Below are 23,866 nucleotides of genomic sequence, written 5' to 3'. Positions count from 1 at the left end.
AAGTAAAGGGATGTCAGTGTAGGGAACTGGGGCATCTCACAAAGCCCAGCAGCATGAGGTGCATTCTGCAAGTACAAAGAGCAGGGATACGGAAGGCCCCTGAAATGGCTCTGGGGAAGAAAGGAGCCTCCATGAACACAACTGAAGCTGCTGCTTTATAAGGGATTTGAGCGCCTTCTCTTTACTAATACTTGTATTGTGCATGATGAAGTAAAAGCAGGACTAACTCTCTGACACACAATGACTCAATTTTACACACATTCATGAAAGAGTCATAAACTCTTTATTTTTTTGCAGACCTCTAGAGAGAGCAGATTTGGATATCAAAATGTAATAGAAAGCAGACAAAAGTTTAAATGAAAGATGAAAAACTTTAGATGCATTAGTGCAATGGCAACCATCCATATCACTCCAATTATGTCCCTAAATGGGTCCATAAATAATTTATAACCCACCATTTGAGTCTGGAGCAAAGAATTTCTATGCAAATACTTAAGTAGCTGTTAGAGGCATCTAATGATTTCCAATTCCAAGTTCATCAGAACTCCCGTAGGCTGTGATTTACAGACCTTCTTGAAGTAGTTTGGAGGGGATCGCTCACCTTGAGAGAAGTCATCTCCAGTGTCCCTTTGGAACAGACTGTCAGAGAAGCCGTGAGCTTATTTCTCTTTGCTGTTACCTTTGCCACTGGCTTTCAAGTAAGGTCAAAAGCTAGAGCCCTGGAAATCAGAAATAAAAGTGGAGGCAAAGCTTTCAGAGGTCTTGTGGTTAGCAGCTTTCTCTCATTTCTTTATCAGAAGCCAAAGGTAATTTGCCCCTCTCTGACAGGCTGCGCTAATTGATTCCAGGCGTTGGCATGCTCCCTGCTGATTTTCACACTTCTCTAGGTCCTTTTATTTTTCTTTTACTTTTTCAGTTGAACTGTAATACCTTATGTATAGTACAGTGGATGAGGTGCACATGTCATAAGTAAAGAGCTGAATGAGCGTCTCTGCTGATGGGTTCACTCGTGGAAGCACTGCCCCAGATGGAAACAGAACATGCCAGCTCCGTGCCGGCTCCCAGGGTACTCTGCCCCTCAGACAACTGGAGAATGGAGCTAAGACCGTGCAGCCTGGTAGAGGACTCACGTGTTGTCCCCTGTGAGGAGACCCTGTGCCCCTGAAAAGCCCCACCTCTGCAACCCTCTGCAGACCATTTAAAAATGTAAATGCCATGGGAGGGTATTTGCTAGTGAGATGAATATGGGCCCAGCCACAGGGGACAAAAGCCAAGGAGGTCTGCAAAGCCTCATCCAGGAGGTCACCGCTTCTCTAATGAACCCACGTGAATGTTCTGCAATCCCGGGAAGAGCCTGCACGGCCACACAGGGCGGATGGCGGCTTGTGTGTGTGGTTTGGCTGAGAAGTTCCTCGAGGCCACCTTCCCTTGGCCACTTCTGGGAAGGACAAGGCTCAGGCCCCGGGAGGCACCGCTCTGTCAACACACATGCTCAGGATTTCCATCTGAGGACCAAGTGTTTTCATCTAGGATGATGCCAGGCATGGGTGGAAGCCTCAGTTTACTCTTTTGTAGCCTTCGACCCCCAGGGGAGGCACAGCTAATGGCTCACACTTAGACTGTGCATTTATAAAGTGCCGGGCACTGTGGTGAAGCTTTGCATGGATGATCTCATCCGTCTGCAACTGGCATTGACTGCTACCTCCTGTTAAGACATAATGAACCAGAGAGGACGATGGGGGCATCAAACTCCAGACCCTGCAGGCGGCTCTGGGGCCTCAGAGCTTCCCAGACAGAGCTGCTAAGGAGCCCTGTCCTGCTGGGGACAGCAGGGGACTGCCACTCGGTGTAGGGAGAGAAGCACAGCTCACCAATGACATTCCTGAGCCACGGCTACAAATCAACACCTCATCAATCAAATCCTTATTTCCCAGTGGCTCAGTTACAAATAAGGGTCATATATCCCTTGGAATCCATTTTATTTCGTAAAATATAGAAACCCATCATGAAAATAAAACAAAATACACAAAACACAAATATATATATAACAGAGACTTATTAAGTAAAATAAGCTATATAAATATAAATAAAGTAATAAGTGTTCGTTTGGGGTCTGGACTGGCTAGGATATCTTAAAACATGAGTTACATGAAATTTAGATGGGAGACACCTGCCACCCTTTTGGATAAAATTCCCGTTACCTCAATAGGCATTCTCCTTTGTTCCAAGGACTTGTGAATCCAGCTCAAAATCAGGGGCATCTTACACGTTTTTGCGGCAGGAAGGCATCTGACGTTTCAAACATTACATTGCTGCCATTTGGATCATTTCCTCAGCTTTGTCAGGAGATGCCAGGTGACTAAGTGTGAGGTGGGTCCCTTCGGAGGGCCAGGGTGTGTGACAGGAAGTCACGTGATGGGGGGGCAGTTCCCGCCTCCCACCCCACCAGCTGTGTGGGCGCGGGCACCAAGCCCTGCACCCTGTCCCGGGCCACCCGGGGGTCCCAGGACCTCGGGAGGTGGAGATCCGCGCAGGACCAGGCAGTCTGCTAAGGAGGATGGAAGGTTTGGTTCCCCGCCGGTGGACTTCTGGTTTTTCATGGTCTGCCCAAAGAAAGGACACCGAAACGCAGGCATCACCGGGGCCTGACCCAAGCCCCTCCGGCGCTGACCTGCTGGGAATCACGTGGATCTCCGTGGGGTGCGGGTTCCGACTTCCCTGGTCCGAGGAGGGGCCCTGGGACTCTGCATTCTAGCAAGCTCCTGGGTGACGCTGTGGTCCAGGGCACTAAATGACTAATAGGGATTTAGCAATCGTCCCGAAGCCGAGAGAGGAGAGTGGAGAGAGGGGTACCGAGGGGAGGGGGCGGGGTGGGGGAGGGGAAGGAAGAGGTTAGCGGAGGGGAGGGGGGTGGCGGGGCAGGAGGGGGAGCAGAGGGGAGAGGGAGGTCCTGTTGATTCCAACCCTGCCTTGATTTCCTGCAGCCTTTGCCCCAGATGCTGCTTCCTTGGATTCCCATCCAGAAACACTCAGTCTCGGGTCATCAGTGCTTTCACTCTTGGTAATCTTATATTTGGTCATCTTAATTAGTAAATTCAGTACTTAAATCACACCTCCTATGAGTCAAAATAGAATAAGGGTTTTTTTGTATGCTGTATGGCAAGGGTCACATTTCATTCTTTTTCCACGTGGGTATCCCCTTACTGCTGTACCATCTGTTGAATTTGTTTGTTGGCTTGTTTGTTTGGGAAGCACATGGGCCGGGATTGAACCTGAGTCTCCCAATGGTAGGTGAGGATTCTACCAATTAAGCTACTCTTTGCACTAGAAGAAGGCTTTTTAAAGGGAACCTGCTGAAAGGTTCTCAGGCTACTCCTGCAATAGGCCCTTTTTCCAGATTTTCCTCCCATTCCTTTATCCCCAGAAATCTCATTCTGAGCAATTTCATTCTTTGCTCTTTGGCTCTAAGGTTTCTCATGACTGACAACCCTTGCATCAATTGCCTCTTCTCTCATTGTTAAAACGTGATCCTTTCTGGTGATTTTGCTCTCATTTTGAATGTACAGGAAATTTGAAATAAATGAGATCCACAGTGTACTTCGGGTGAAATTCTGGGACCCATAAAACATGCTTATGAAAAACAAATGAGTAAACCTAATTCTGACTGGGCAGGGGACTGGGAGATAAACGACAAGCTGCAGCTGGCTGAAAAGGACCTCAGAGTTAACCGGCCAGGCCTGAAATGCCACCGCTTTGGAGACGCCTCTTGTGTTTCGTATCACAGAAGCCTGGGGGGACAGCCAAGTGCCCACTGCCCTGCCCCTTTGTCACCCCATCCCCCCCGACACTTGTGGGACTTGGAGAAAAATAATAAATGATGACCCTGTTATTATTTATCTAAATATTTTAAGTTATAAATCAAGCTAACAAACTGTGAAATGTTCTATCCTCTGCCATGACACATATATCTCTAGAATCACCCAGAAGGTCAGGTTCAAGGTCAGAATTCTTGTATTCCTTAGGTTTCTGAGACAGGACATGATGACACTAAGGTAGCTGACCCCTTCCCTGTGGCTCACACCTACTCTCTCCCCCAGTTACACTCCACACCAAGAGGCACTTTGCCCCATGGGTCTGAACCCCCACCCCCACCCCCACCCCAGCCTGCAATCCAGGCTCCTTCTACTCCTCTCTCTACACCATGGCTCTTCCTTGAGCCTAGGGAGGGAGGTGTGGTCTGCCCCTTGAGCGGCTGACCCCAGGAAGGAAGCCCGTGGGTCCCACTCAGCTCCCCAGATCAGCTGGTCACGCCGGAGGATGGGACGAGGAAGGAACTACCTATGTCTTCAGGATAGATCATTATGAAGCAAGACATCTCCAAAGCATCTGGTCTGTGACATTGATTTTCCTGGGACACCCACAAGCTCTGCTCTGAGTGGTGGGGTCTGCTGTGTGAGCCATGCCTTGTCTGTTGGTCAAAATCCATGCATGAAAGGATAGGCTAAGCCTACTTAAAATTAGGCCTAAAAGTCACCCCCAAGAGAGCCTCTGCTGTTGCTCAGATGTGGTCTCTCTCTCTCTCTCTCCGCCAGCACAGCAATCAAACTCACTGCCCTCCCCGTCTACATGGGACATGACTCCCAGGGGTGTGGACCTTCCTTTCAACGTGGAACAGAAATCCTGGAATGAGCTGAGACTCAGGATCAAGGGATTGAGAAAACCTTCTCTACCAAAAGAGGGAAGAGAGAAATGAGACAAATTAAAGTGTCAATGGCCGAGAGATTCCAAACAGAGTTGAGAGGTTACCCTGGAGGTTATTTTTACGCGTTAAATAGATATCACCCTATTAGTCAAGATGTAGTGGAGAGGCTGGAGGAAAGTGCCTGAAACTGTAGAACTGTGTTCCAATAGCCATGTTTCTTGAAGATGATTGCATAATGATATAGTTTTCACAATGTGACTGTGAAAACCTTGTGTCTGATGCTCCTTTTATCTACCTTATCAACAGACGAGTAAAGCATATGGAATAAAAATAAATAATAGTGGGAACAAATGTTAAAATAAATTTAGTATATTAAAATGCTAGTGATCAATGAAAGGGAGGGGTAAGGGGTATGGTATGGATGGAATTTTTTTCTGTTTTCTTTTTATTTCTTTTTCTGAATTGATGCAAATATTCTAAGAAATGATCATGATGAATATGCAACTATGTGATAATATTGTGAATTACTGATTATATATGTAGAACAGAATGATCACATGTTAAGAATGTTTATGTTTGCTGTTATATGTTTTAAAAAATTAAAAATTAATAAAAAATTACAAATAAAAAAATCCACAGATGGGTTTTTCACACTGACTCTGTAAAAACTGGCAGTTAGCTCTTCTAGAGAACTCATTGCCGCGCTTCCGCTTCCGTGGCATGAATAACAGCGCTGAGGGGCAGGAGCTTTCCCTGTAATTTGATTCATTTTCTGTTGCATGGAGGCGCGACCCGACCGAGTGCAGGCTGATGGCTTAATTGCCAAGTGCATCTTGTGGGGAGCACTTCCTTGGCGTCCCAATGCCCGGCTCCCTGGCACTGGGAAGCAGCTGACACCTGGAAGGCTGGGATGGGAGGAAGCTGAAAAGGTTGGCGGCTGCCACCCAACAATGAAGAGGGAGTTGGACTCATTGCTTCCTTGCTCTCGTTTAAATCACCTCTTTATTTTTAAGGACCATGTAATCTGGTGACTTCTTAGCCACGAGGGACTGCGCTTTAATTGTCCAAGAATTGTATCCCCAGCACCCAGTCCAGGGCCTGGTACACGGGCAGAGCCTCAGCAGCGTCTCCTGGGCTGGTGCTCCGCAAATGACTCCATGACATCCCTAGCCCACCCACTCTACACCTTCTTGTTTTAGTAGGTTATTATTGGTCAGTGACTAGTCCCTCTCCCCTCCTCCTTCTGCGGTGGAGTGTGCTTCCCCAGCGCAGAGATGTTGTGTTTGGCCATGACTTTAACCAAAGGCATGAGGCAAGCAGCCATGATGCAAGCAGAGGCTTTAAATGTGCTTGAGTGGTCTTGCTGGACCTCTTAGAGCCTTTCCTGTGTCGTGAAAAGAGCATGTCTTGGGTAGCTGCTAGACCCCAAATTAGGAGACTTGAGGCACAGACTTGAACCCAACCCCTAGCCTTGAGCTAAGTCTGGTTGAATCCAGCCAAGCTCAATCAAATCCAAAAGAGTGGTAGCCAACCTTCAGTTCTGGGAGTGAGAATTAAATGTGTCTTATTACAAGTCACTGAGATTTGAGCTGTTTGTTTTGCAACATTATTAAAGCAATAGCTGATTAATACACCCGTCCATACTGGACACCAACATCTGATTTAGAGCTGCAGCAAAAATGGCTTTGATAATTAAGGAAACCAGAAAGAGAGAACTGAGCAGATCCCAATAGATCTCACACCTTTTCTAATATCACCATACTCTAATAGTCTTACAGCTACAGAATCGTAGGATTATTGTGTTTTATACTAACATCCCAATGCTGAAAACACTTCTATTCCATCCCCACTATTTAACCCCAACTCCTTTAATTAGGGTTCTTAAAATCTGTCCTTCAAATTCCATTGTAACTTCTATCTTCTCACTTATACCCTTCCTGTGATTCTACCTTCCTCTCCTCCAAAGTCCTGTGACATGGTTTAAACCTCCAAAATGAATCACAGGATTTATTATATATAGTACTGAGTATTATTCATCCTGGGATTCCTCGTCTTTATACCTCTCTCCTTTCTTAGCTTCTGTATTTTCACTCTCTTCTGGTTTTCTTCCCAACACATTTCTCCCAATGAAACAAAAGAAGACTGGAGTTTCTGGGCAAACTTTTGCTTTTTTGATACATCACCTCTCTTCCTTCTTCCTTTCTTAAATGAGAAGTTGACACTTGGAGTTGTGGCAGCCATTTTATGACCATAAGGCCCAAATCTCTGACCAGTTCTGGACTTCCTACCTCCAGTCCTCTTGATATGTGAGTTATTAAAGTCACTGTAAACTGAATATTCTACTTGCAGCTGAAAACATTCCTAATGCAGTCCATATGTTAAAAGAAAACCGGATGCCCAGAAAAGCTTAATTATTCCTGATGTGGTACCTTATGCACCAACTTATGAATGCGATATAATAAAAGGCTTATGAATCAACCTCATCACATAAAGGTCAACTGTTTTATAAGCTGTTTCTCATCAGTCCCTTTAGCCAGCCATGTGACTCTGTCTCAAAACCTCTTCAATTATACCGCAGAACTTTGCGGCAATTACATGGAACAAGAGACTATAGGAATTATGACATCCTGGTTGATTTCAAAGCAGCATGAAGTAGGAACACAGCTCATTGGAGCAATAAGACTGTAACAGAACTAGAGAACCGCCTAATCAGCCAGTGTGAAATTGGAAAATTACTCCACACCTTCAAGTTTCCATTGTGGCTTAGTGTCTTCCAAGAGCCTCCCCAAAGACTACTCAGTTCAGCCTCACTTCCCGGTGGCCCGGTTACCACTTATAAAACAACTGTTCCATTAAATGTCTAATATTTTTAAAATTGGTGACATGAAGAGCCATTAGGCTTGTGCATCTCTCTGAGAAATACATTAAATGGAAGGTATTGGTTTGACTTATCCAGGAGTCTTTGGCTTCTGAAACTGGGCTAGAGACTCAAGCTTGTTCCTTTTCCCTTCCACCAGGCCAAACCAATAGGGTTAACTCAACCCCCACGTGCCCATCTGCTGCAGAGGAGCCCGGGAGAGGGGGCTTGCTTTGTGCTGATTTTGTTTTGAAGTGGATAATTTCCCCTATCAATAAGTATCTTGCCAACTTAAAATGTAATGTACTGCTATTGCAAACTATGGCCTATAGTAAATAGCAATATCTTAATACTTTTTCATCAACAGCAACAAATGTACTACACCAACACTATGGGTCAATAATATGAGGGGATAAAGAGTATGGGAGGATTAAGGTTTTCTTTTTAATTTTTATTTCTTTTCCAGAGTAATGAGGACGTTCTAAATTTGATCATGGGGCGTGTGCACAGCTGTGTGCTGATGCTTTGAACCAGTGGTTGCATATTTTGGATGGCTTCTATGCTGTGTGGCTAAATCTCATTAAAATTGCATTAAAACTGTAAAAGTAAGAGAAGCAAATTTTGCCTGGTTGACAAGCAAAAATCTTAATTTGAATGTTTTTGATAAATTCCAAGAATAACCTTTTTTTCATTTGTCTATTGGCCAAGTATACATCTGCTTTTGTGTACTAGACATATCCTTTGCCCATTTGCTATTGAGGTATTGTAGTTTACCCTTTTCTTATATATTAAATATACCAACACTGTCAAAAAGTGTTATAAAAGGTAATGTACTGAATACAGGGAAGTCAGAGGCTTATGGAAACTAAGTCAAGTCATCCTCTTCCCACAGCCTTCTCTCCCTTCCTTAGCATCTGCTTACGGGTGCACAAAAGGCTCTGCAGTATTTAAAAGTCTCCAGTTTTGAGGGCAGGTGTGTTCTTTGCTCTAAAGCTGTGTCTGGCTCAAATTATTGGCAAAACCAGCTCCATCCCAGCCACCGCTTTGGCTTCTCCAGCCACTCCATGCCACCAGCAGGACCCCCCAGCACTAAGGACTCTTGGTTTAGAAAATCAAAACAGCAGAATCCCTAAAACCCAGACAGTTGCCCCCTCTGTTCTCACAGAATGCCCCACCCCAGCCTGCTACCCCAGGAGAAAACTATGTTCGATGAAGGCCCTGCTTCAAATCAAGCACATTGAACTCTGAACTTGCTCCTAAGTTTTCTTTCCAAACGTTTTGATCAGAATCACTGTTCAGCACAACAGGGACAGTCAGGGCCATGTTCTGACTCCCAGGGGTGCGCCATATTTTGTCTTCGTAGGTCCCTTCCCCAATTAAAAATAAATATTAAAAAGTAGATTTCAGGACAGCAATTGGTAAAGGCAAATATAACCCAGGCTGGGTTCATTATTACACATTCATTATTATACCCATTTTTCTTTTTTTAGATAAATAAATACATTGTACATATTTCATGGCTTCTAAAAGTACCGTGGGCCGTTGGTGCCGTGCCTAATGGATAAGTCGACGCTCATAAAAATAAAATCTCTAAGCAGCAGAATGTGCTATCGAGGCAAATGCTGGACTTTCACAGGGACATAGACAAAGCCAGTGTTGGGCTAATATTAGAAAGCCCTGGGGAGCAGCAGATGTTAAAGCACAAATTCTGAGGCTCATCATGGGCCTAATGAATTAGAATGTTTGGAGGCTGTGGGAGATGGAATTATTGGGCTCAAGTCTTCCCTGCTCTGTGGCAGGATTATAACTTCCCAGCCTCGCTGGCCTGAAGTGGCTCAGCCATGAGCCATGTCTGCTAACATCCATGACCCAGGCAGAGGCTTGCAATGAACTTACAGGGCTAGGCTTGCTCCTCAAAGCTTCTGCTGTTGCCATGAGAACAGCCTGTCCTGGATAGTGGCCGCTCCACCAGCCTGGGCCCCAGAAGAAACATGGCTCACAGCCTGCAGACAAGTCCTGCTGAACCCAACTAGGGTCCATTAAGCCCCATAGACCCACAAACTTGTGAGAGAATGAAATATTTGTTCTTGGAAGCCACCAAGATTTTTGGCATTGCTTGTTATGCACCATTATTGTAATAATACCTGACTGATACACAACTGAGTAAGAGGGTTTTTAAAGTTCCTCTGAGTAAAGTTAATATGTAGCCCAATTTGGGAACCAGGACACCAAGACCTGCAGTGCTTGCAAAGTAACATCAAAGAAATATTTTTTTAAACAGTGCTGATATTCTTTATATACCTTCTCATGTAAGAAAATGGTGTTCAAAGCTAGGATTTTTGTTAATCATTAATGAATTAACATCTGTCAGATACTTTGGATAGCCTGGGGGTGCTTCTTTGGAGGTATTCTGAACTTAACTTTTATTTTATTTACATAAATCAGGACTATTCTAAAAAAGATTCATTCCAAGCCTGTTTTATTCAATGCTTAGATGATAGAGAAAACATCTAGAAAAAAAGACTGATTTTTTTTGACCCAGGACTTCTGGAAAAGTCAATATGCATAGGAAGATCTCCCCTAGGTTCAGTAGTGCCTAGTTATAGAGACTCCTCTACTTTCCTTGAAGCCCATTTTGACTGATTCCACCCATCAGAAGTCCATCATTCTTGGACCCCTCAGTTGGCATTTAGAAAATAAAATGAGCTTCTTTTAGCATGCTTGTGACTTTTCCAACCAAAATATTTGTGTTTGGTGGATAAGGTGGGGCCTTTTAAAACTGTAAATAATAATCCCCTTGATGTGGCAATGTTTGAGTGTGATCATCTTGTCCTGGGGTTAAAGGGCTTATGCTGTCCTCTCTCTCTCTCTCTGAAATGCTGGCATGTGTTAGGGCCAGTGGACTACTCTGGCAGCCAAGACTCTTGGGTTCTGATCTTGGCTTGGCCCTAAACTGCTGGGGTGGGCAGTTGTTCTGTGGCCTGCACCCATCTTCACCCTTGTTTTGCAGCACTGGAGTCTGGAAGGACCAATAATCAAGGGGCCTCACTCTTCATCGTCCAAGGGTGGACTCTTGTCCTGAACTAGAACCCCCAGATGCTCCCTCCATGAAATTTTAATCCTTAGCAAAATAAAAATAATTCACATGCCTTCATTCACTCTAGTGATGCTCTGATAAGACCACTGAAAAGCTCTTTTCACCTAGATTCCCAGAGCTTGTTCTGCCTCCTTATCAGTTCTGTACCATCCTAATAAATTCCTTGGGATTAAATTGGCCGCATGCAGGTTGCTTACAACCCAAGACCCACAGTTGTTTCATTAGCTACTTAGGAACCTGAGTAGTTAAATGGTCACCTGCCCATTTTACAAGGAAAAGTGAAGCATGGAGCAGTCAGGATCACATGGGAGTTTAGTGGCAGTGAAGGGATGTGGACCCAGGTTTTTGTGCACCCACAGAGCTACCAAGGAGAAAACCTTCAAAGCCAGGTTCCAGAGTCTGGCAAACCATCCACACTGTCCCCTCAGAGGGCCCTCCAGAATAATTACTGATGAGGAGAAAAACACAAAATCAAACCAAACCCTGTTGAATAAGTGAGAGCCAAGAGCTTTGAAGACAGAAAGCAACGAACACTGAATGTGATGATGAGGTTCCTGGGGTCAGGCCATCTGGGGTGGAGGCTGGGGCCACCCAGAATGCCCAGCCTGGGTAAAATGCAAAGACCTTGTCCAGCCACAAAGAGAAGGTGCTCTGTAATTAGAAAGTATGAACTAATTGGATCTCGAAAAGTCAATTTTCCGAAGTGAATAAAGAGGATGAAGTGTTTAATTGCAAATAACTTTGCCACAGACTAGAGGACTTAAAGCCTGTGATTGGTGATATGGGTTCTCAAACAATAAGGAAATAAACAACAGCTACTGGTCCATTCATTCTTAGGCAGAAATTGTGTCTCTTGGATGGGGTAGCTCTCAGGGAAGCCAGTGGGATCTTTTCAGGATGCCAACTTGATCTGGCTAAAAACCCTTTTATGATGTCCCAAATTCCTAACAACAGATGTAAAGAAATGATCATAACTGTGAAAGAATTCAACAGCTGGCCCAAAAGAGTCCAGTGATATGCCCAAAGCAAGAATCACACTTCACAGTTTGGTGGAAGTGACCATTTGGGTCCAGCCTGTGTGTCTTCTCTCCTTTCTCCTCTAATCCTGGCCTTGGAGGGACAGATGAATATAGACAGACACACAGCAGTTCCCATGCTCCCATGATTTAAATGTATTATTCTCTGTAGAGTAGCTCTATTCCGTGGCCTTATGTGGTCAATGTCAATGAAGAGGAAAATTGGCTGCCTAAAAATTGCAAGAAAGCTCACCTCATTGGCTTCCATTACCAACCCCATTTTGTTGATTTTTGCTGATTTTCCTTTGGAACATTTTAAAATACGATGGTGAAATTACTTGCTACAATGGGAGATACTATTTTTAAATTTTACAATTTCCATAGTGGCTTTCCACTCTGATTTTCCATTTCTTGTGATGATACAAATACGAAAGCACTTCCAGAGGCTTGTAAATTCATTATTTAAAAATAGAAAGTCACCACACCAAAATAGATGCCTTCCACAATTAAAGATGCATTCGCTTTTGGAAAGTTTTAGTTATCTTTTCTCAATTTACCTGTCCTCATGAAATTGTATTCTACCTAAAATGCAGTGATGACAAATACAATTTCATGGTCTCTAAGTTTCTTTCCTTCATGGCAAAATAACTTTAAAGGGACATGCCTTTTAAAAATACCTGTTTATCTGTCATGTGTGCTGAAGTGGAAAATGTTATCAGAGCAATGCTGTGTACGTTTCCAAGTTGAGGCAGTTGGCCCTGTGCTGCCGAGGAGAGAGGGCAGTGTGTGAGGACAGCGGGCTGTGGGGAGCATGGTGACGGATTCTGGGACTTAGAGTCAGGACACAGACCATTTATCTGTACCAAGGGCTCCATTCAGTCCACCCAAGTAGGAAAAAGAAACTCATCTCTCCAAATCTGGCCTGTCTTCCATGGGTTCCCACCAAATCCCTCCAAGCCACCCTTTAAATTCCTCTAAGTCTTTGATTCATTGGTCATGGGTTCCTCAAACTAGAAGGATCTGATATAACATGAGTAGTTTTATCTCTAGACTGAGAGCGCTGAAGGAACAAATTTTATACCATCCCTCTTTGAGCTCCAGAATCTATATGGTGCATTCTTGACTCAGCTAAAAGTTGAGCAACTAATAGTCAATGGTAGCAACCAATAGTCAGTGAGCATTATTAATATAACCTGCCTCTGAAATTCTTAAACAGTTTGGCATTATAGAGCACAGGAGTTAGAGGAAAAGAGAGGGAGGAATGGGGAAGAGCATGGAGGTGGGAGAAAGCACTGGAGGGGAAAGTCAGAAGAAAAGAGAGCTGGGAATCGAGAAATTGTAGCATGGAAACTGAAGGAGGGGAGGGAGCAGGAGGAGAAGGAAATGAAGAAGGATGGGGTAGCGAGAGAGATGTCTTGAGTAAGAGGGAGGGAGGGAAGCATGAAGAAGAGGAGCCCCATATCTGTTAGACAGCAGGACAAGGCCCTGCAAGGAAGCCCCAGTAATGCTGGGGAAGAGTAGGGGAGATTTGCAATAGTCTCATGGTCATTGAATAACTTCGAGGAAATCTGAACTTACCAATGAATTGGCTTTATCACCTGATTCTACAATAGGATGAGTGTAGCTGGTGGCGTCCATTGTTTTTGCCTTCCCCTCATCTATCCCTTCTCCTCTGGTAACGGCGCCTTGACTTTCCGTGGGGGACCTTCCATGGAGTGCACCTGGAGCCCAGCACACCTCCCAGGTCCGGGGGGCTGCATGACCCATTCAATCAGAGTGTCCCGGCCTCCTGGCCATTGGGAGGGGTCAGGGCAGGGCAGTTTCTTCATTTTGTCCTCCCTCTCTCTCTTCCTTTCTTCTTTCCCTTCCCTCCCTCCCTTCCTTCCTTCTCAGCGTCCTACTGTGTATCTTTGCCAGAATCTCTGTCCTTTGGTTCTTTATTAGCATCTTTAAAACATGAATCGTGTAAGACTTTGCCAAGAGAGACTGGGTGTTGCCTCTGTCAACTGAGCAGCGAAGGGGATCAGCCCCAGTGAGGAATTCAGATATCGGAGATAATTCCATGTCCCCCACCCTGGGTGCGAGGAGGACCCGTGACTCTACTTGTCCACTGCTGTTTACTTTGCCTCCAGGAGGGCCAGCTTTCCCATGGCCCCTGCTGGGCTCCCCTCACTTTCTGCCTGCTTCTGGGACTAACAGGCCCAGATTCCGTGTCCTCCTCCATTTCGGCTCTTCCTTCAGCCAGGCTGATCCAGAAGGGAAGGTCAAACGTTTTCAGCTTTCATTAAAACAATATGCCTGGGGGAGACGAGTCCTATTAATCTGCATCTGATGCTCCTGCAAGGATCTAACGATGGACAGGCGTGCTCGATGTGGGTGTTGATGAAGAGGAGGGGAGGATGATGGCGCAGGACGCAGCTCCCCAAAGCCGTGGAGACAGGTCCTGAGATCACTTAAGAAGCCACAGCAAACTTGAGGACTATAGCACGTCCTAATGTTATATGTGAGATGGTGCAGAGAACGGGAGACTTAGAGCTGCAGAGGACTTGAGAGACCCATAGCCAGCTCTCTCCCTTGGCCCCTGTGAATAATGAGACCGAGGGCAGCTAAGGGAGTTTCCAGGATCACACAGAGCTTGTTCATGGTGGAGTTAGTGAATATGTATCTCTAGAGGTTCTGCCTCTCTGATTGGACCCTGGCTGATGCAGAATAAGTCACGGTGGATTCGTAAATAAAAGTTGTTTTCTGAGCCCTGGTCTCTCTCTAGACCACCCAGTTTCTTATTTCTACCCTGGAAATAATCCATATGCCAGTTGATCTCCTTCTATTCCGCTATGGACTTGACTGCTTTGTTATTCATCAGAGACTTTGCCAGCCCAAGAAATATTTCATTGGCGTTTCTCCCAACATAGAGAGGACCCATGGAGGGTTGTATTGTGTCAACTTGGCTAAGCTGGAGCTAGGTGCCCTAGAATTTCCTTCCCTGCGTTGGAAGTGAGCATGGGCCACAGGAGGCACCTTGTATGAGATTTGAAAATGAAGGTGAAGCCACAGCCATATCCCCTGTCTGCCTGGAAGGTCAGTGCAAGGTGAGCACTGGTGGTGCCCCTGCACATCATCACTCACCTGCTAGCTCACCTATGGGCAGGCAGCAGCCAGCACAGCTCCTTCAGCTGCAATGACCCCTGACCCAGCTGCGTGTGCAGTTCTGTGACAACGGGCACCATCTTCTCGCCCATCATTGAAGGTGGAGGCTTGGGGCAGTGAGAGAACAGCGCAGGTCCCAGTTCACCTGGGAAGGTTCCAGTTTGTCTCTGCTTCCCCCATGTCACATCCGTCTATCCTAACTGCCTGCCCTGGGGACTTCAGACCCCAACAACAGACAGAGAAGCAAAGTGATGGTTTAACCAGCTCCCACAATGCCTACGGGCCCTATAACAAATCCTTTGTGACATATATATGTGTGTGTGAATATGTATCTCTAGAGGTTCTGCCTCTCTGATTGAACCCTGGCTGATGCAGAAGAAGTCACAGTGGATTCGTAAATAAAAGTTGTTTTCTGTATCCCTTGCCCTGGACAAGTGTTTATTTACAAAGCTGCTCCTGTGTAAAAAAAAGAAAAAAAATCTACAACGGAACCAAGGGCAGAATGTTTCATTAACAACAGAATGGAACTTTCTAACTTGGAAACATAAATAGCCTTTTTCTATCCCTCCAGATAACTGTGTTCTCTGCCTGGGCACGTCCTTCACCCCCATTTTGAATCTGTTTTATCCCAGAACCTGGCCTTGGCCCTGGAAGCTTAGTGACAGGAGAGAAGGAATTGTTGCACGGTCACTCCGGCTGAGAATGGCGCTGTGCACTCAGCCCACCCCTGGTGCTCCCTCGCACCCACCGGAAGCTGTTTTGACCAGTTCTTTCAAGAACTTCATAAGGCTTATGAGGGTCATCACAATTTCTCCCTGAAGCTGCATCCAGTAGGAGACCAAAAGGCAGCTCTGGCCTCAGCAGCTAAGCGTTAGGTCGGCTTCCCATGTGTGGAAGCCTGTACCTTGTAAGTGCTCCAGGGAGGAGCAGCCTGGAGGCAGGGGAGCATCACCTTGAGCCCACATCCGCCCCCACCATCGTGCTCCCGGCTGTGAGAGTATCTTTCCCAAGATGTGGGTGATCTAAACGCTGAGCCTTGGTCTCCTAATTGCCGAATGAAGATTTGGGCGGATAAAGTGGAATTCAACACGTGTGGAATGTTCAGCAGAGTGCCTGGCGTCAGGAAGGCCTCAGTGAATGGCAGTTAGTACCTCCATCAGCCACCACTGAGATAGCTCTGCGTCCTGTGAGCCCGAGGCCCCCTCCCTGGCTGCTTCGCTGGTGTCACCTTCAGCTCCTCCCTTTCTTTGCCCCCATGGTAGAGCAATCCCCTGGCCCCATAAGCCTTCCTGTGTAACTGTCCCATCTCCCAACCTCCCTTCCACTTTCTGAAGCTCACACCAGGCTTAGAGCCCTAACATCCTGGGTGGTCTCCCAGAGTCACAGCCCCCAGGCCACCAGGAGGCAGTTCCCTACCCCACCTGCCCACAGAGCAGCGCAGCCCCCAGAGAGACTGTGGTTCAGGGGACCCTTGGCCCTCCCCCTTGCCCGTTCCTGCCTCCTGCTGCTTCCTTCAGGGACCCTGAGCTCCCACCAGCCTGGCCTCCCCCCCACCTCCCCCACCCCTGCAGGCTCTCCGTGCCCTCTGCCCATGGCCTGCCCTAGTCCATGAACAGACATTTGCACATGCAAGTTCATAGCAGCTTTATTCACAATTGCCAGCAGGTGGACACCATACAAGAGTCCATCAACAGATGAGGGGATAAATAAAATGTGGGATACACATATGATGGAATATTATGCAGCAGTAAGAGGGAATGAGGTCCTGCAGCATGTGACAGCATGGATGAGCCCTGAGGACATAATGCTGAGTGAAATAAGCCAGGCACAAAAGGACAGATATTGTATGATTTCACTAATATGAACTAACCAGACATGAGTCTTAAAATGTAGAATACAGGGCACCCAGAGATGGACAGAAGCTGGAGAAGGGGGAGCAGTTACCTAATACGTACAGAATTGTTAAAAAGGTTGAACTTAAAATCTGGGAGTAGATAGAGGTGATGGTAGCTCATTATTGGGATTATAAGTAACAGTGACATATTGTAGGTGAATTTGGTTGAAAGTGGTTGTTTAAAGCCATGTAGGTCACTGATTAACACAATAATATAAATAACTTTTTGCATGAACTATGACAAAAAAATACATTAAAATAAAAAATAAATAAATTAGAAAATAATGGTAGATCAGTATATGTATTGCAAACCATAGACTATAGTTAACAGTAATATTTTAATATTCTTTCATTGACAGTAACAAGTTTACTACACCAATAGTGTGGGACAACAATAGGGCGAGATAAGCAGTATGGGGAGACTTGAATTTTGCTTTTTATTCTTATTTCTGTTCTGAGTAATGAAAATGTCGACATGAGGATGTATGCATAACTATGTGATGATACTGAGAGCCAGTGATTGTATACTTTCATGATTTGGGTGGTGTGTGAATATATTGTAATAAAATTGAAAAAAAAAATCAGTGGCTTAAAATGCAGCACAAATTTATTTTCTAACCATTCTGGAAATAAAAAATCCCCAAATCAAGGTGCCAGCAGGGCTGGGCTCTTTCTAGGGGAGAATCTGCTTTCTGGCCTTTTCCAGCTTCTGGAGACTGCCCACATTCCTTGGCTTGATGCCCCATCTTCACAGCAAATGCCCCCCCTCTCCTTCCTCGATTCTGGGCCTCCTGTCCCCTTATAAAGGCCCAGCTGATGACCCAGGACCATCCCTCCACCGCAACGTCCTTAACTTCTTCACAGCCACCAGTCCCTCTTGCATCTGTGGGATTATGTGTTCACAGGTTCCAGGGACTCTGATGTAGACATCTTTGGGGAGCTGTATTTCTGCCCATCAGAGTGGTTTAAACTCTGGTCCTTGGGGCTCCAGAAGCCGTGCTCATCCCGGGACCTACCCCTGCACCCGCAGCTCACTGCAGAGCCCAGGGCACAGAAAATGTTTTCTCCAGGTGTGCCCGGCTCTGCCCGGCAGCTGTGGCAAGGCCACCTATGCAGCAGCCCTTGGCCACTCAGTGCCGCCTGGAGGTGGGTCTGATTCAGCTGGACCCGGCCCAAGACAGAGGGTCCATTCACAGGGATAACTGCAGCCACTTTATGGATGCTCAGAAAGGAAATTCTTTCACAGTACATGAATGATTTTGCCGTGAACAATACCGTATGAGTCATAATAATGTAATGGTGACTAGTAACTTAAAACATTAGTATAACCACCTTGTGAGGCAGGGGTTGGGGATTTATAAAGCTAACTCTTCATCTAGTGTAACAGGAAGCTGATAATGTTTAAAACCAATAACTCATAAAAATATGATCTAAGTATATTATTTAGAAAATGCAGAAAACAGTGAGATAAAAAGAGTTGAAAGCAGATATTTTGGGGGCCAGAAGTTGGAGGCCAGAGACAGGGGTTTCTGTGAATGTGTGTTTTAATATAAGACTTTTGGGATATTTTAATTTAAAGCCAAACCTTAAGAACAAACAAACAAAAAACCATCTGGATCTATTCTTAGTATAGAAATGTGAGGTGGAAATGTGATGACTGGAAACTGGACAGATCATTTAAGAGTTTAATTCCGCTTGTACAATTTCAAGTTGTTGGCAAAAAGAGGGGAAGGAAAAAACCACACAAAAGCCTATTTATTGTAATAAGTAGAGACTAAAATCATACATAGATGAATTTCTGAGTCTTTTTTCCCACTGCAATACAAACTCAGCACAAATAAGCAATTAAGGCCGGTTTCAAAGGCAGCATGCAGCGGGGAGGGGAGAAAAACCATACTGCTGTATTCCGCTTCCACCAGCATTTGAATCCGTCTTCATGTCGATTGAATTAGAAAAAAATCAAGCACATCTCTCTGTCATAGATATGTATTCCCAAAGAGGCTGCAAATACAGGTAGATTCACCCTGGCCTCCTGACAGGGGGAACCAACCTGTAACTCGTCCTGTTCAATGCCTGGGGTCCATCTCCTGGCAGGGAGGGGACAGGGTCCTGTCTTTGGTTTGACCAGCAACATCTCCTTATTCTCTGCTACCTCTTAGTCAACCCGGCCTGCCCTGAGCTCCCAGCCAGACATGGCATTCAGATTTATCTTAAGCTCTTTTAATCAAAAGCTGTTTTAGGACATATACCCAACTGGGTATCTGTACCCCAAATGTTTGGGGGCTTCAGAACATCAAAATCCATTTTACTTCAATTCAATTTAGTGATCTTCTCACTCTTTAAGAACAACAACCAAAGAACCTGTTTCGAACATAATCAGAGAGAAGGTTTTATCCTGCTTTCTAGGATTCCTAATGAATTCTCAGAATACCGTTATGACTGTCTTGACTCTCTTTGCTCATTGCAAAAGAGAGAAAGAGTCACATCGTGGCGTGACCCCTCTGATAGAAGCAGAACCCCTTTATTTATTCATAGAAAGGTGTTCCCCTCCCCTCGCATCTCTGGGAATCAGTGCAAGTTAATGGGGCAGCTCTCCATTTATGTATTTATGGATTTACAGCTTGACCTTTGACACAACCTGGCCTCTTTTAAAGAGATCTGGGGTAAATCATTCTAACCCTATTCTCGAATCTACTTTAAATATCTTTCATTTACCAAAGAGCAAAGAAATAACCCCCAAATGTTTATAGACCAAAATAACAGAGCTGTTAGAAATAAAGCTTTTGTGAAAATGAACAATGACGTGAGAAAGCGATTTAAAAGAGATAAACTCTGCATGGCAGCTGCTAATCCACCGAAGTGTTCTGCTGGTGAGAAAGCTCTCCTGGAGGGGCCTCACTGGAACAAAACCATCTTAGGAAGTCCTGACTCCTCGCACAGCTAAGGCACACACCAATCAGTGGCACCTCGGGGCCTTCTCCTGAGTATTTCTCTGCTGACTCTGTTACTGAATATATTACAAAAATTTCACAGTCTCTTTCCCAGCTTCCACAAAGAAAGTTAGGCTAAACATATAAGAAAAGTGATTCTTGGTTAGTTCGTGGGTCTGTTGGTTTTGCAGACTCTGAGGCAAGAAGGATAGATGACTTAAGCGGTGAATCATCTGTCTACCTTCCCACCTCCCGAACAGACACACCCCAAGTGCCCAGAAAAGGATCCACTTCAGATGAGCCCTCCTTCCTGTGGACTGTGTCCTGGACAGAGAGAAGTCCCCTCGCCCACCCCAGGACAGCGTCACAGGCACCCAGGCACCAGCACTGCGAGAGGCCACACCTAGGAGGAGGGCCCTGGCCCAGGGGTGGAGGCCACTCAGGTCTGTGCTGGGCGCCTCCTGCCCACCCCCCGCTTCCCAATGGCCTAGTCCTCTATTACTGAGCTCACCAGTTACAGGGGACTTGCTGTTCCCTTCCACCCCTCCCATCTACCACCCGCACCCCAGCAGCCAGGAGGACAGCAGGCCGTCAGCCCCGGAGCGGGCACGGGGTCTCCACACGGGAGCCAGCACAGCAGCACACTCCTCCTTTGTCACAGGCCTTCAGACTCTCACCCAATCACCCTGCTTCCCTCCGCAGGGAAGGGAAATCCACCCGTGACTTCCCCTCGCTATTATACTCGACAGATGTGCGTACTGTTGGCTACTCAACAATTCCATTATCAATGCAGCCCTTTAATGCCTCTTTAATGCATGCTGTCTTCTTAGTGTGCATGCAACCTGGCCCGAGAATGGTGATTGTCATTCTCATCCCCTGGGTGAAGAAGTGATACGCGGCCTCTCCCAGGCAGACTGCATCACAAGCGATCACGGGCAGAGGCCATGGGAAAATGTGTCTTCTGACACAGCACAGCTTCTCTCAACCGTACCATGCCTGCTCTCTCACATTTCTCGGGTCCCAAGTTCTTTATTGTCCCTGGTATTTTGTTTTATTTTTTATTTTTTTACATGGGCAGGCACCGGGAATTGAACCCAGGTCCTCTGGCATGGCAGGCAAGCGTTCTTGCCGCTGAGCCACCGTGGCCCGCCCGTCCCTGGTATTTTTGACTGATTACTTCTTGCCTTGGAAGAAACTATTTTTGAGATTGTGCTGGGAGCTTTAGCATCAGGAAATGCCCAGGTCACTGTGGCAGGAGATCAGCCCTAGAGCTGGGCATTCCTAAAGCATTAGTCCTGGGCATGAAGCGGGGGCCTGGGGGGGGACAAATGAGGATGTGGCCCCAGTACTGGCTCCCACCTCCATCTGGGCTCCAGGGAAAGGAGGCCCGGAGAGGGGAGCCCTCAGGCGCTTCAGGGTACTGAGGGTACATCCTCTGAGGCCACAGCACCGGTCATTAGAAAGTGGGGGTTGGAGAGTAGGAGAGAAGGAAAGTGGCTGAGAACTTAGACTCCAAGCATCACACTAGGCCTTTTCAAGGCAGTTCTGTGGGTGAATATGATCCCAGTTTACAGATGGGGAGATGAAGATTCAGGGAAGTGATGTCACCAGACAAGTCAGAGATGTAGGAAGCCGCAGAACCAGGGTTAGGACCTGCTGCCTTCCCTGCCCACCTTCTCCTGTGCTGCCTCCTCCTCTCACTCTTGAGGTCCAAGGGGAGTGAGAGTCCCTTCTACAAGGCCACTGTCCCACCCAGAGGTCTGGCCTCTGGTGCTAACCTTAAGCCAAAGGGACAATATCTTGGCTAGAATAGAAGAATGCAAAGCCTGACCCCCATCTTCTGGGCCACATAAAAACATGCCCCAGTCAAGACTGCCTGCCCTCCTTTCCAGAGCCCTCACACGTCTCGCCACCCAGCTCGGATGGCCTCCTTGGAGAGGCAGCAAAGAAGACTGTGTGTTCCTAACCGCTGAAAGGGGATGTCTCCAGTTTGCTTTGGGTGGAACGGTACCAGGAATTCCTGCCAAATCACAATTATCCTATATCCACAACCCTGACTTAAGACACAAACAGAAGCTTCTGTCTGTCATGTTGGCCCTTGGCTGGGACGCCCAAAGCTGAGCCATCTGTTGGGCGGTTTGCCTGGGCCTTGTCTCGCTGGTGACAGCCTGTATTTAGCGACAATGGGCCGCTCTAATACGAGGGTAGGCTTTGCTTGGGGGCCGGGAAATAGAATATGAATTAGGGTTGTGGCACCTTTCTTAATTTTCCAAGATGCCTTTACAGAATTCTCAACCTCCTGCCACTTGCTGGCTGTCAAGGCCCCATCCAGTTCCACAATTGCATTGAAAACCAGCAGATGAAGTCAGGACCCATTGGGCACTTGGGAAAGGGCCTCTGACCACTATGTGGGGAAAAGGCCCCATCTTGTGTGGCCTGCTATGGTATGTTCTTGACAGTCTCCTGAGGCAGGCAATATCAGACTGCTATTCCCACTTACTGGAGGTGATGCTGAAGGTAAAAAGAGCCAAGGCTTGGAATGAACTTCCAAGAGATTCTGAGCATAGGCACAATGATATGCTGGCCTGGGACAAAATAGGCTAAGTGCTAAGATAATCGCTGCTGTCACCTGGATTGCCATGACATGAGTTGAAGTGTTGGGGGACAGGGCCTCTGACCCCATCCTCTCTCCGGGCCTTGCTATGTACCTCTCCACATTACTGCTCCCATCAGACCTCCCACCCCCGAGCTCATCCACCAGGGAACGATCCAGAAAAGTGTGAGAAAGGCACTTGGCACTCCCGCTGTGGGCAGGGTTCATGACGGCCACACTCTCCATGACCCTACCTGCCTCTGTACCAGGCTGTGGATTGCTGAGCCATGGCTCATGGCTCATGGCCCACGGCCACCATGCCCCATTCCACGGCGAGTGTACCTTCATCACAGCTGCCAACAGTCTGCACGAAGAGGTAAAAATGAAAGCTGAACGGACTTGATCTCTGTTACCTTCCAGCATTCTCCTCTGAACAACATGGGAGAGGAGCAATGGCCCAAGGAAAGGACTCCAGGGGAGAGAACGGAAGATAATGATGAGATCTGATGACCTGGTGTCTTAGATTCCCAGCTGTGATCACAAATACCACAAAGCGGGTTGGTTTAAACAACAGGAATTTATTGGCTCCAGGTTTGAAGCTAGGAGAAGTCCAAATCGAGGTGTCAGCAAGACGATGCTTTCTCTCTGAAGATTGTGACCTTTTGGGGCTGGCCACCAGCGATCCTTTGGTTCCTGGCTTTTCTGTCACATGGGAATGGACATGGTGGTGACTTCTTTTTCTTCTGGGTTCCATAGACATCCAGCTTCTGTTCCTTCAACGTGGCCTTCTCTTCATTACTGAATTTCTTCTGCTTAGATCAGATTCCAGGACACCAGATAAAAACCATCTTGTTTCAGTTGGGTCACATTGCCCAACTTAACAAAAATAACATCTTCAAAAAGTTCTATGTACAATGGGTTCACACCCCAGGAATGGATTAAAATTAAAAGCATGTTTTTCTGGGATGTATAACTCAACCGACCACATTTGGTGAAGGTAGACCCAAGGAATGCAGCACCCAGCACATGAAGCCCTTTCCTGAACCCAACACTGAGGGATGGAAACCCAGATCCCAGAGCTGGAACCTTGCAATTCCTTCCAAAATCACACTAGCACAACCACGTGCAACCCTATGAGTTTGGAGATCACATTCCATCCAGGATCCTAGAATAAAGGCACAGTTTATTCTATGCTTCCATCTTCCTCAGGCCTTGTCATACTCTATTAAAGTTAGGAATTGCTGATGGCTTTACCTTAAAAGGGATATGTTTGAAAGTTTTAAATAAGTTCTCAAATTCCTGAAGGCAAAAAAATTGTGGATCCCATCTTGAACAAAAGTCACATTCACGTTGTGGCAAAGACCACTTGCTTCTGTGTAAGGCTATAACTCACTTGTGTATGTATTAGGATAGGCAGCTCTTTTTGAAATCTTTTCTTAATCTGAATTTCACTCATAAAGTAGCCAATGATGAGAAATCTAAACGTTATCATCATGGAAGAAAAGCATTTTTCTCCAAATCCTTCTTATGAGAAAGCCAGTACCTTGAACAAATTGTTCATTTCCACCGAAGAACATCACTTGATAGCTAAAAATAATTTTTCAGGCAAGAACATGATGTTCTAAAGTCA

The sequence above is a fragment of the Tamandua tetradactyla genome, chromosome 1 (assembly GCF_023851605.1).
Source record: "Tamandua tetradactyla isolate mTamTet1 chromosome 1, mTamTet1.pri, whole genome shotgun sequence".
NCBI classification, from domain to species: domain Eukaryota; kingdom Metazoa; phylum Chordata; class Mammalia; order Pilosa; family Myrmecophagidae; genus Tamandua; species Tamandua tetradactyla.
Note: the sequence above shows the minus strand (reverse complement) of the source record.